The sequence below is a fragment of the Euphorbia lathyris genome, chromosome 4, assembly GCF_963576675.1.
Source record: "Euphorbia lathyris chromosome 4, ddEupLath1.1, whole genome shotgun sequence".
NCBI lineage: Eukaryota > Viridiplantae > Streptophyta > Magnoliopsida > Malpighiales > Euphorbiaceae > Euphorbia > Euphorbia lathyris.
In genome coordinates, this window is record NC_088913.1 from 5,307,150 (window position 1) to 5,316,842 (window position 9,693).

Below are 9,693 nucleotides of genomic sequence, written 5' to 3' on the forward strand. Positions count from 1 at the left end.
ACACGGAACAATAAGAGCAACACAGGATCACACGGGCACCGACCCAACCAGCAGCAGCTGGGAACTTCAATAGTGCAGAGATCGGAACTGAACAGCAGACAACGCCCAGTACTAGGCGGCACGCGACTGAAACCAGCACCTATCGTCAAGCTCTTCCACAACAGATCAAGTGGAGCCGACCAGTTAGCGGGTGGACTAAATGCAATGTGGACGCGGCTTTGTTCACGGAAGACCTAGCCTTCGGCATGGGAGCAACACTACGAGACAACGAAGGCTCTTTTATTGCTGGCTTTAGTGCTCACATGAACAGATTGATCACGGTCAAAATGGCGGAGGCAACTGCACTCCTATCAAGTATGGAATGGATCCGCGATCTTGGCTATCAGAACGTTATCTTTGAATCTGAAGGTAGTTATTGATAGCATTCATTCAACTGGTAGGGACATTACGGAATTCGGTAACTTAATTGCCGATGTGAGAGCCCTACTACGAGTTCACACTAGTTTTAGAGTGTTTTTTATTCCAAGGTTAGCGAACGAAGTGGCCCATCTCATGGCACGTAACGCTCGTTCCTACGCTAATTCTTTCATTCATTATTCTTATCCTATATTCATTGAAAGCACTCTTGTTAGAGATGCTTTGCAAAGTCATGAATAAAAGTTGAATTTTTTGGTCAAAAAAAAAATTAATTACAAAGTAAATAATATGAGTCCCTATATTTTAATCTAATCACTATTTAGTCATTATATGTTAATAATACACTATTCAATCCTTAATTTTAGTTCAATTCAACAGTTTAGTCCATTGTAAAGGGATTAATCTGTAGAATAATTTAAAAATTTAACTGACAAAACTGTTGATCAAAATAAAAAATAAAAAATATATTATTAAAATACGAGAACTAAATAATATGATAGATATTTAACATAGGGACTGATAAAATAATTTTTTTACGTAAAACTCTATTTTCACAAGGTTTGTGAATTTGTTTCTCCTGAAATAAAAAGGTTACCTAAATTTAGCAAAACTATACGTAAATTATATCTAAAAATAAAATTTTTACGTAAAACTCTAATTTTCACAAGGTTTGTGGATTTTTTCTCCTAAAATAACAAGGTTACGTAAATTTAGTCAAACTTTACGTAAATTAAGTCTAAAAATAAAAGATTTACGTAAAATTCGTAGGTTTTACGTAAAACTCTATTTTCACAAGGTTTGTGAATTTTTTTATCCTAAAATAAAAAGGTTACATAAATTTAGTCAAAATATACGTAAATTATATCTAAAAATAAAATCTTCACGTAAAGTTCAAAGGTTTTAAGTAAAACTCTAATTTTCACAATGTTTGTGGATTTTTCTCCTAAAGTAAAAGGGTTACGTAAATTTAGTCAACCCTTACGTAAATTATGTCTAAAAATAAAAGATTTACGTAAAATACATAGGTTTTACGTAAAACTCTATTTTCACAAGGTTTGTGAATTTTTTTCCTCCTAAAATAAAAAGGTTATGAAAGTTTAGTCAAACTATACGTAAATTATATCTAAAAATATAATATTTACGTAAAGTTCAAAGGTTTTACGTAAAATTCTAATTTTCACAATGTTTGTGGATCTTTCTCCTAAAGTAAAAGGGTTACGTAAATTTAGTTAAACCTTGCGTAAATTATATCTAAAAATAAGAGATTTGCGTAAAATTCATAGGTTTTACGTAAAACTCTATTTTCACAAGGTTTGTGAATTTTTTTCTCCTAAAATAAAAGGTTACCTAAATTTAGTCAAACTATACGTAAATTATGTCTAAAAATAAAATATTTACGTAAAGTTCAAATATTTTACGTAAAACTCTAATTTTCACAAGGTTTGTGGATTTTTTCTCCTAAAATAATAAGGTTACGTAAATTTAGTCAAACCTTGCGTAAATTATGTCTAAAAATAAAAGACTTAAGTAAAATTCATAGGTTTTACGTAAAACTCTATTTTCACAAGGTTTGTGAATTTTTTTCATCTAAAATAAAAAAGTTACGTAAATTTAGTCAAACTATATGTAAATTATATCTAAAAATAAAATATTTACATAAAGTTCAAAGGTTTTACGTAAAACTCTAATTTCCACAAGGTTTGTGGATTTTTTCTCCTAAAATGACAATGTTACGTAAATTTAGTCAATCCTTATGAAAATTATGTCTAAAAAATAAAAGATTTACGTAAAATTCATAGGTTTTACGTGAAACTCTATTTTCACAAGGTTTGTGAATTTTTTTCTCATAAAATAAAAAGGTTACGTAAATTTAGTCAAATTATACGTAAATTATATCTAAAAATAAAATATTTACGTAAAGTTCAAAAGTTTTACGTAAAACTCTAATTTTCACAATGTTTGTGGATCTTTCTCCTAAAGTAAAAGGGTTACGTAAATTTAGTCAACCCTTACGTAAATTATGTCTAAAAATAAAAGATTTACGTAAAATTCATAGGTTTTACGTAAAACTCTATTTTCACAAGGTTTGTGAATTTTTTTCTCCTAAAATAAAAAGGTTACGTAAATTTAGTCAAACTATACGTAAATTATATCTAAAAATAGAATATTTACGTAAAGTTTAAAGGTTTTACGTAAAACTCTAATTTTCACAATGTTTGTGGATTTTTCTCCAGGGTTACGTAAATTTAGTAAAACCTTACGTAAATTATGTCTAAAAATAAAAGATTTACGTAAAATATATAGGTTTTACGTAAAACTTTATTTTCACAAGGTTTGTGAATTTTCTTCTCCTAAAATAAGAAGGTTACGTAAATTTAGTCAAACTATACGTAAATTATATCTAAAAATAAAATCTTTACGTCAAGTTCAAAGGTTTTAAGTAAAACTCTAATTTTCACAGTGTTTGTGGATTTTTCTCCTAAAGTAAAAGAGTTATGTAAATTTAGTCAAACCTTACGTAAATTATGTCTAAAAATAAAAGATTTACGTAAAGTTCAAAGGTTTTACGTAAATCTCTAATTTTCATAAAAATTGTGGATTTTTCTTATAAAATAACAAGGTTACGAAAATATAGTGAAACTTTACGTAAATTATGTCTAAAAGTAAAACATTTACGTAAAGTTTAAAGGTTTTACGTAAAACTCTAATTTTTACAATGTTTGTGGATTTTTCTCTAGGGTTACGTAAATTTAGTAAAACCTTACGTAAATTATGTCTAAAAATAAAAGATTTACGTAAAATATATAGGTTTTACGTAAAACTTTATTTTCATAAGGTTTGTGAATTTTCTTCTCCTAAAATAAGAAGGTTACGTAAATTTGGTCAAACTATACGTAAATTATATCTAAAAATAAAATCTTTACGTAAAGTTCAAAGGTTTTAAGTAAAACTCTAATTTTCACAATATTTGTGGATTTTTCTCCTAAAGTAAAAGGGTTGCGTAAATTTAGTCAACCCTTACGTAAATTATGTCTAAAAATAAAAGATTTACGTAAAATACATAGGTTTTACGTAAAACTCTATTTTCACAAGGTTTGTGAATTTTTTTTCTCCTAAAATAAAAAGGTTACGAAAGTTTAGTCAAACTATACGTAAATTATATCTAAAAATAAAATATTTACGTAAAGTTCAAAGGTTTTACGTAAAACTCTAATTTTCACAATGCTTGTGGATCTTTCTCCTAAAGTAAAAGGGTTACGTAAATTTAGTTAAACCTTACGTAAATTATATCTAAAAATAAGAGATTTACATAAAATTCATAGGTTTTACGTAAAACTCTATTTTCACAAGGTTTGTGAATTTTTTTCATCTAAAATAAAAAGGTTACGTAAATTTAGTCAAACTATACGTAAATTATATCTGAAAATAAAAGATTTACGTAAAATTCAAAGGTTTTACGTAAAACTCTAATTTCCACAAGGTTTGTGGATTTTTTCTCCTAAAATGACAACGTTACGTAAATTTAGTCAAACCTTACGAAAATTATATCTAAAAAATAAAAGATTTAAGGGCACTTGGGTCTGCCATGGTGGGTCTTCATATTAGCATAGCAATGACAGACATCAACTTGCAGTGTAGTTTTATAAAAAAAAAAACTTGCAGGGTAGTGAGTATGATCTTTTACCTAATCCAAAAATTAAAAGGAACAATTACAACCTCAACTCAACAAGTGACATATATTTATTTCTTCAACTGAAATCTATTCTAATATGACCTTGGCCTTGGCCTTGGTTGTCTATGAATAAAATGAAGTCATAATGACTTCAATATGCATACATAAATAACTGCAAAAATAAAAAGCTTCACAGAATCCCCATCTCATCCATGGGCATTAACAGCTTCCCAAACTAAATTCTTTGAAACTGGTAGCTTGCGAGGCGACGGTTTGGAGAGTCTTCAATGTCATCTTGTTAGCCTTGAAAAAAGATGCAGAAGTGTCAGGAAAGTTATGCTTCTTGCACAGCTCGACGACAAACGACGAAATTTTCCTAAGATTGCTCGGGGAAACAGATGGTGTTCAATCTGAAACTGCAATCCACCATGAAACCAATCCATCAAAGTTGAGCAATTTATATTAGGTGTTCCTATTGTCTGCTTACCAATCATTCCCATTAGGAGCACCAAGATAAACTCAAAGTTAGAATATAGTATATATAATCTACCGTAAGAACACAACTACATAGATTCAATCATGTCAATTCACATTACTACAAAACAACGCAACTCAATTATGTCAAAATCTCTCGGAATTTTTTTTATGTCAAAATCTAATGAATTGCCACCAGTAAGGATGCATACAACAGAGGAGAAAATGATTCACTTCGTTGGAGAAAAAAATTCAATCAAGTAGCCATTAATCACTAAGGCAGCCATGGTGAAATATGCAAATACAGAAAATGAAGTTCAGTTTCCCAAAACCCGAACTTCAATGATTTTCCCGATAATGAAAGAAGCATGGACAAATTAATATATGACACATTTCTGTTAAATTAAGTAATTGATTAAAACAACCCTAATTCAATAAGTTGTCTAAACATGAGAGTCTAAGCAAACAAGCAAACAGAATCAACACAATATATTAGTGGAACTGACTTTCTACTAGATGGAAAACTAAAGCAGCTAATTTGCAGTTAATAGGCAGGTTCACATGAAAGACTTGAGCAGAAGAGTAACATTTTCAGCAGCAAGAGAACATGATATATGAGAATTATAAACACAGTTGCAACACACACCAAATCATTTAAACTGGAAATAGGCTCGGGTATTAATATTGAAGAAACTAGTAGGGTTGTTTGCAAAGGTGTTTAACAGTGAAATTTTTTGTTTGTACACCATGAGTATTAAAGGCCAATAAACAAATACCAGTGGAAGTTGATCAAGAAGCTGCAGAAATGATACCAGAAAAGCCAAGTGACTATATGATGCACACATCAGATGTAAACCAACTGGAAACTTAACTACATGCTCTAGAAAGTGAATGAAACTCCTGCTATATTTGTCTATGAGGTATGTAAGAATATGAGAATTATAAACACATTGCATCTATGCATCATAAAATGTAAGAATTGCAACAATTAGCAAATTATACAGATGGCATATAGGCTGATTATAAGTGAAAATGAACATTAGAGTCCATTAATTCCAAATAAGCCTTAGGATCAACAATAACTACGATGCTTAATTTTGAAATTTACTAAACTTTTAAGCAAAGAAAAGACTTCAAAATTGCACGATATAGAGTATGTACCATAGCAGACATGTAATACTAATTTACACTATTTGAAATACTCAACTGAGATAGGCATTAACACTAGGGGTGTGCATCGGTTCAAAACCAAACCGAAAAACCCTTTGGAATAGTTATACTTGTTTACAAGCTCTCGCTATTGAGACTGAAAGAGCCTGGAGGTCTTTTCAGCTAGTTATATCAGTTAAGTCTCCACAATGGCATCGTCATTTAGCATAACTAGAAAACAGAAGTGTCAAAACTTTGACAACCTCAGAATTTATGGCAATAGATAACATTGCTTGAAATATGTCATCAAGTTCCTAATTGATTTGATATCTCCCAATTAAACTACATCCTCAATGGGAACTCCTATTGATTGAAAAATGGATGCATGGAAGGACGACCGAAAAATGCCTAATAGCTATAAAGATGAAGATAAATATGACTTTGATTACTATAACTACCGGAGTAGCATTCCAGCCAAAAATTCAAAGCTTAAGTGAAATTGAACTTCCTTGATTCTCTTGTGATGAATTGAAACATAGTACCACGTTGACTTCATAGTTAATACACTCTGCTCGCTGAATTGAAAAGATTAACACCGTATAGTTGTAAAGGGAAACAAGATCAACTAGCTATAAAACATCATCACTACCAACCAAAAACAAAAACAAAACCAATTCTATAAATATGATACTCAATGAAGAATTTTACTTCTATAATATTTATGCAAAGAGATCCAACAATACCACACAACTAGCAAACTGAGGGTCCTCCACCTCCAACGATTTTTCTACAGAAGGTATCATATCAAATGTTCATTCTTAGAAGGCTCAATCAAACTTATATTCCTAACAACTTGCAAAGATACTGCAGACGTTAGTGATTTTGTTAATATGCACACACAACTTCCTTTTATAACCTATGAAGAGAGAAAGCGGAAAATTATCCAAGTCCTTAATTTGCAATAGGGCCAATATGACAGCAGGCACATAAGCCTCAAGTTCAGTAGCATTCAGTTCAATTCAATTCAATTCAATTCAATTCAATTCAGTTTTTTTCAGAACAGAGCCTAACAGAATAAAGATAATAATTATAATAATCTACTAAGTTCCTAACAGTTTTGACTTGTTAATCACACATAATTAGGCTGTGTAAACTACATGATCCAACTCCAAGCTTGGCCAGAAAATAAATAGAAATTCCACTTTTCTAACTTGTGAATAATGCATTTCATGATCTAAAAGAAAAATGGAACGAATATGAAGTATTATGCTATGAATGAACCCATTATTTTTCCAAAAGATGCCAAATAAAAATATCTTCAGAATTCTAGTAATCCCATTTATATCTTGATAGGAAGAAGCTAACCTGGATGTTGTCACTAAACAATTCTTCTACAGATAAGTACTCTTCAAAAAGTGATTGCACAATGACTCGGGCATGGCTCTCCCGTCCTCCCTCATAAGACTTTACAAGACTCATCAAAGGTTCAACAAGCCTTTCCAGGGCTCCTTTTTCTTTCTCAGGACTAGATGAAAGATGCCTCTAGAGAACAATGCACAACTCATTAGACTGCAAAGAATGGACAATGAAGAGTTCCAAATGAGGAGCATGCAATAAGGAGCCCACCTCAAGAACACCCCTTAACAGTTTGGCAGGGAAGTCAATGTTCTGGGAGCTTGAAATCCCCTCAAATTCTGGATATTTTGATTCCAACTATACAATTTGGCCATAGCACATTAAGATCAAGTTATGAGCAAGAAGACAATACATGAGCATGAAAGCAGAGATAAAAAAAAATACAAGAAAAATATACCTCATTTTTAAGATCCTTGGGAAGGCGAGTTGCCAGAACAGACAAGCACTATTGCCACTGAAGGAAAGGGAGTTCAGGACTGTCAAGGCAATTGAGCAAGTTTTGCACTACCTATAGAAGTCATTGAGATGATACATCAGGTTTCAATAAATATTTGTTAATATAATAAAACAAGTGCATAGTTTGTTTCTGTACTTTGAAACACATTAAAACACAATAAACAAAGATAAAAGTGAACTATTGATTAATCAAGAACTTAATTTCACACAATCGGTAGAGCATGCATGGCTTCATCTTCCTCAATAATCAACGAGGTTTGCATCTTCGGTAGAGAAGGCAGGGCTTCGTCTTCCTCATTGCTAGTACAGACATGCCAATAGCTCATACTATTGCTCTGCTCAAGAAAATTTGGATGTGTAGAAGAAGAAGCAGCAGAAGCAAAAGAATAGGCACAATTAGAACAGGAAGAAGACCATGACATGAAGCCCCTACGTTTTTTTTTTGGTGAATTGAAGCCCCTACGTTTTTAAATCAATTGTTAAGATGGCTCACCTCAGAATTTTTTTTCGAGTACAGGATGACTCGGAGGGGAATTTTTCTGGCGGAGCTTCACACCTCGGTCGCGGTGGTATGATTGCCGAACACTCCTTGTTCCTCACAAATTTCTTCCTAGGAAGGGTTAGAGCTTCGGCTCAAAAAATTAATGGAAGATGAAGATGGATTTCTGAAACTCCGTAATGACTGGAATCTTGGCATCGAAGTCGAACGTAGAAGATGGAGGCGTTTAGCAGTGGAATTGAATGTCGAAGATGAAGGTGTAGTCGAGAAAGAAAGAGAAGTTCAGTTGGAGAAGAAGAGGTGTCGTGTGGAAAAGGGATGAGAAATATGAAAGACTGGAAGAAAAGGTAAACCAGTTAAAATAATTTGTACAAACGTTTAAAGAATTGAATGGTTGAGATTAAATCTAATGATATTGTACAGTTAGTTACATAAAGTAACTCAGAGCATCGTGTGTCTAAAAGAGTGCCAAAACTTACTAAAATATAGTATTTTATTGTTTATTTCATCCATATCATTTATGACAACTTTTACTTAAAAAATGCTTCAATAGAAGTTGCTTGAAAAGTTGCCACTATAATCCTACAAATTATTATTTTATTATAAATATAATGTTCCAGATTTTATTATTTCTAAAAAAAGGACCACTTTTATATTAAAAAATAATTAAACAAGATTGCCAAGAGGTTGCTAAAAATTGGCAACTTTCCTTGGCACCCACAATCACTCCAATAGTGGGCACCTTTTAAAAGTTGCCAAATCTGATGCCACATCAGCTGGCACTCTTTTGGGCACCCTCCATTAGAGATGCTCTCATACTTTGTTTTTCAACGAAATAATCATAGCCTATACCTAACAAAGCAATATTAATATTTTTAAAAATAATATTAATAATTTTAGATTTTTTTATTTAATTTTAGGTTATTTAATGTTTTATTTTTAGAGATATTGTTGTTGTTTTGTTGGTATATTTTGTTATTAATATTACTTTTTGCGTGTTTGTTGATTTTGTATCTGGTTATAATTTTGATTTATTCTAAAGATTTCAAAATGAATCATATTGTCTGTTTTATGTAATTATATATAATAAAAATACAATAAAAATAATAATTATGTAAAACAAGCTGTATTTAACAGGTAATCCGAACGAGTTCCTTCCAATTAATATAACTAGTCGAAAATCCGTGCGATGTACGGAGTATGAAACTTTTATATAATTTAGATAAATAAATAAATTGACATATTTAATTTTAAATAATTTTATATCATGCTATGAAAAAAATTTATATTATGTATATTTGAAATTAATATATATTTTTTAATGATAATTAAAATTAAATTAATTTTAAAAATAATTGACTACTTTTTTATAGAATTTTAACTGAAGATAGATGATTTATTTATTTTTACAAAATTCAATGATTTGTACTTTTTAGGAATTTTAATACATTTTCATATTCCAAATATTCTCTGAAACAATAATAATAAAATAGTAGATTAATTAAGAAATATATTAGAATATAATAAAAAACCAAAAATTAAATTAAACTATAATTAAAATTAAATATTATATTTACGATACAAAAGAATTATAATATAGGTTAAACAA

The 9,693-nt window shown here is 30.5% G+C and overlaps 1 long non-coding RNA gene across 2 annotated transcripts; it reads right to left on the reverse strand.

Moving 5' to 3' along the window:
* Nucleotides 1-4,135: 4,135 nt before the first annotated feature.
* Nucleotides 4,136-8,464, reverse strand: LOC136227338 (uncharacterized). 2 transcript variants are annotated; one of them, XR_010688013.1, is made up of 5 exons: nucleotides 8,079-8,464; nucleotides 7,527-7,920; nucleotides 7,340-7,426; nucleotides 7,079-7,255; nucleotides 4,136-4,506 (listed from the first exon to the last, which is right to left on the reverse strand). It is a non-coding gene; the product is annotated as an uncharacterized lncRNA (long non-coding RNA). The 2 variants fall into 2 exon arrangements; XR_010688014.1 differs by having other exon boundaries at nucleotides 7,527-7,637; nucleotides 8,079-8,439.
* Between the last annotated feature and the right edge of the window lie 1,229 nt (nucleotides 8,465-9,693).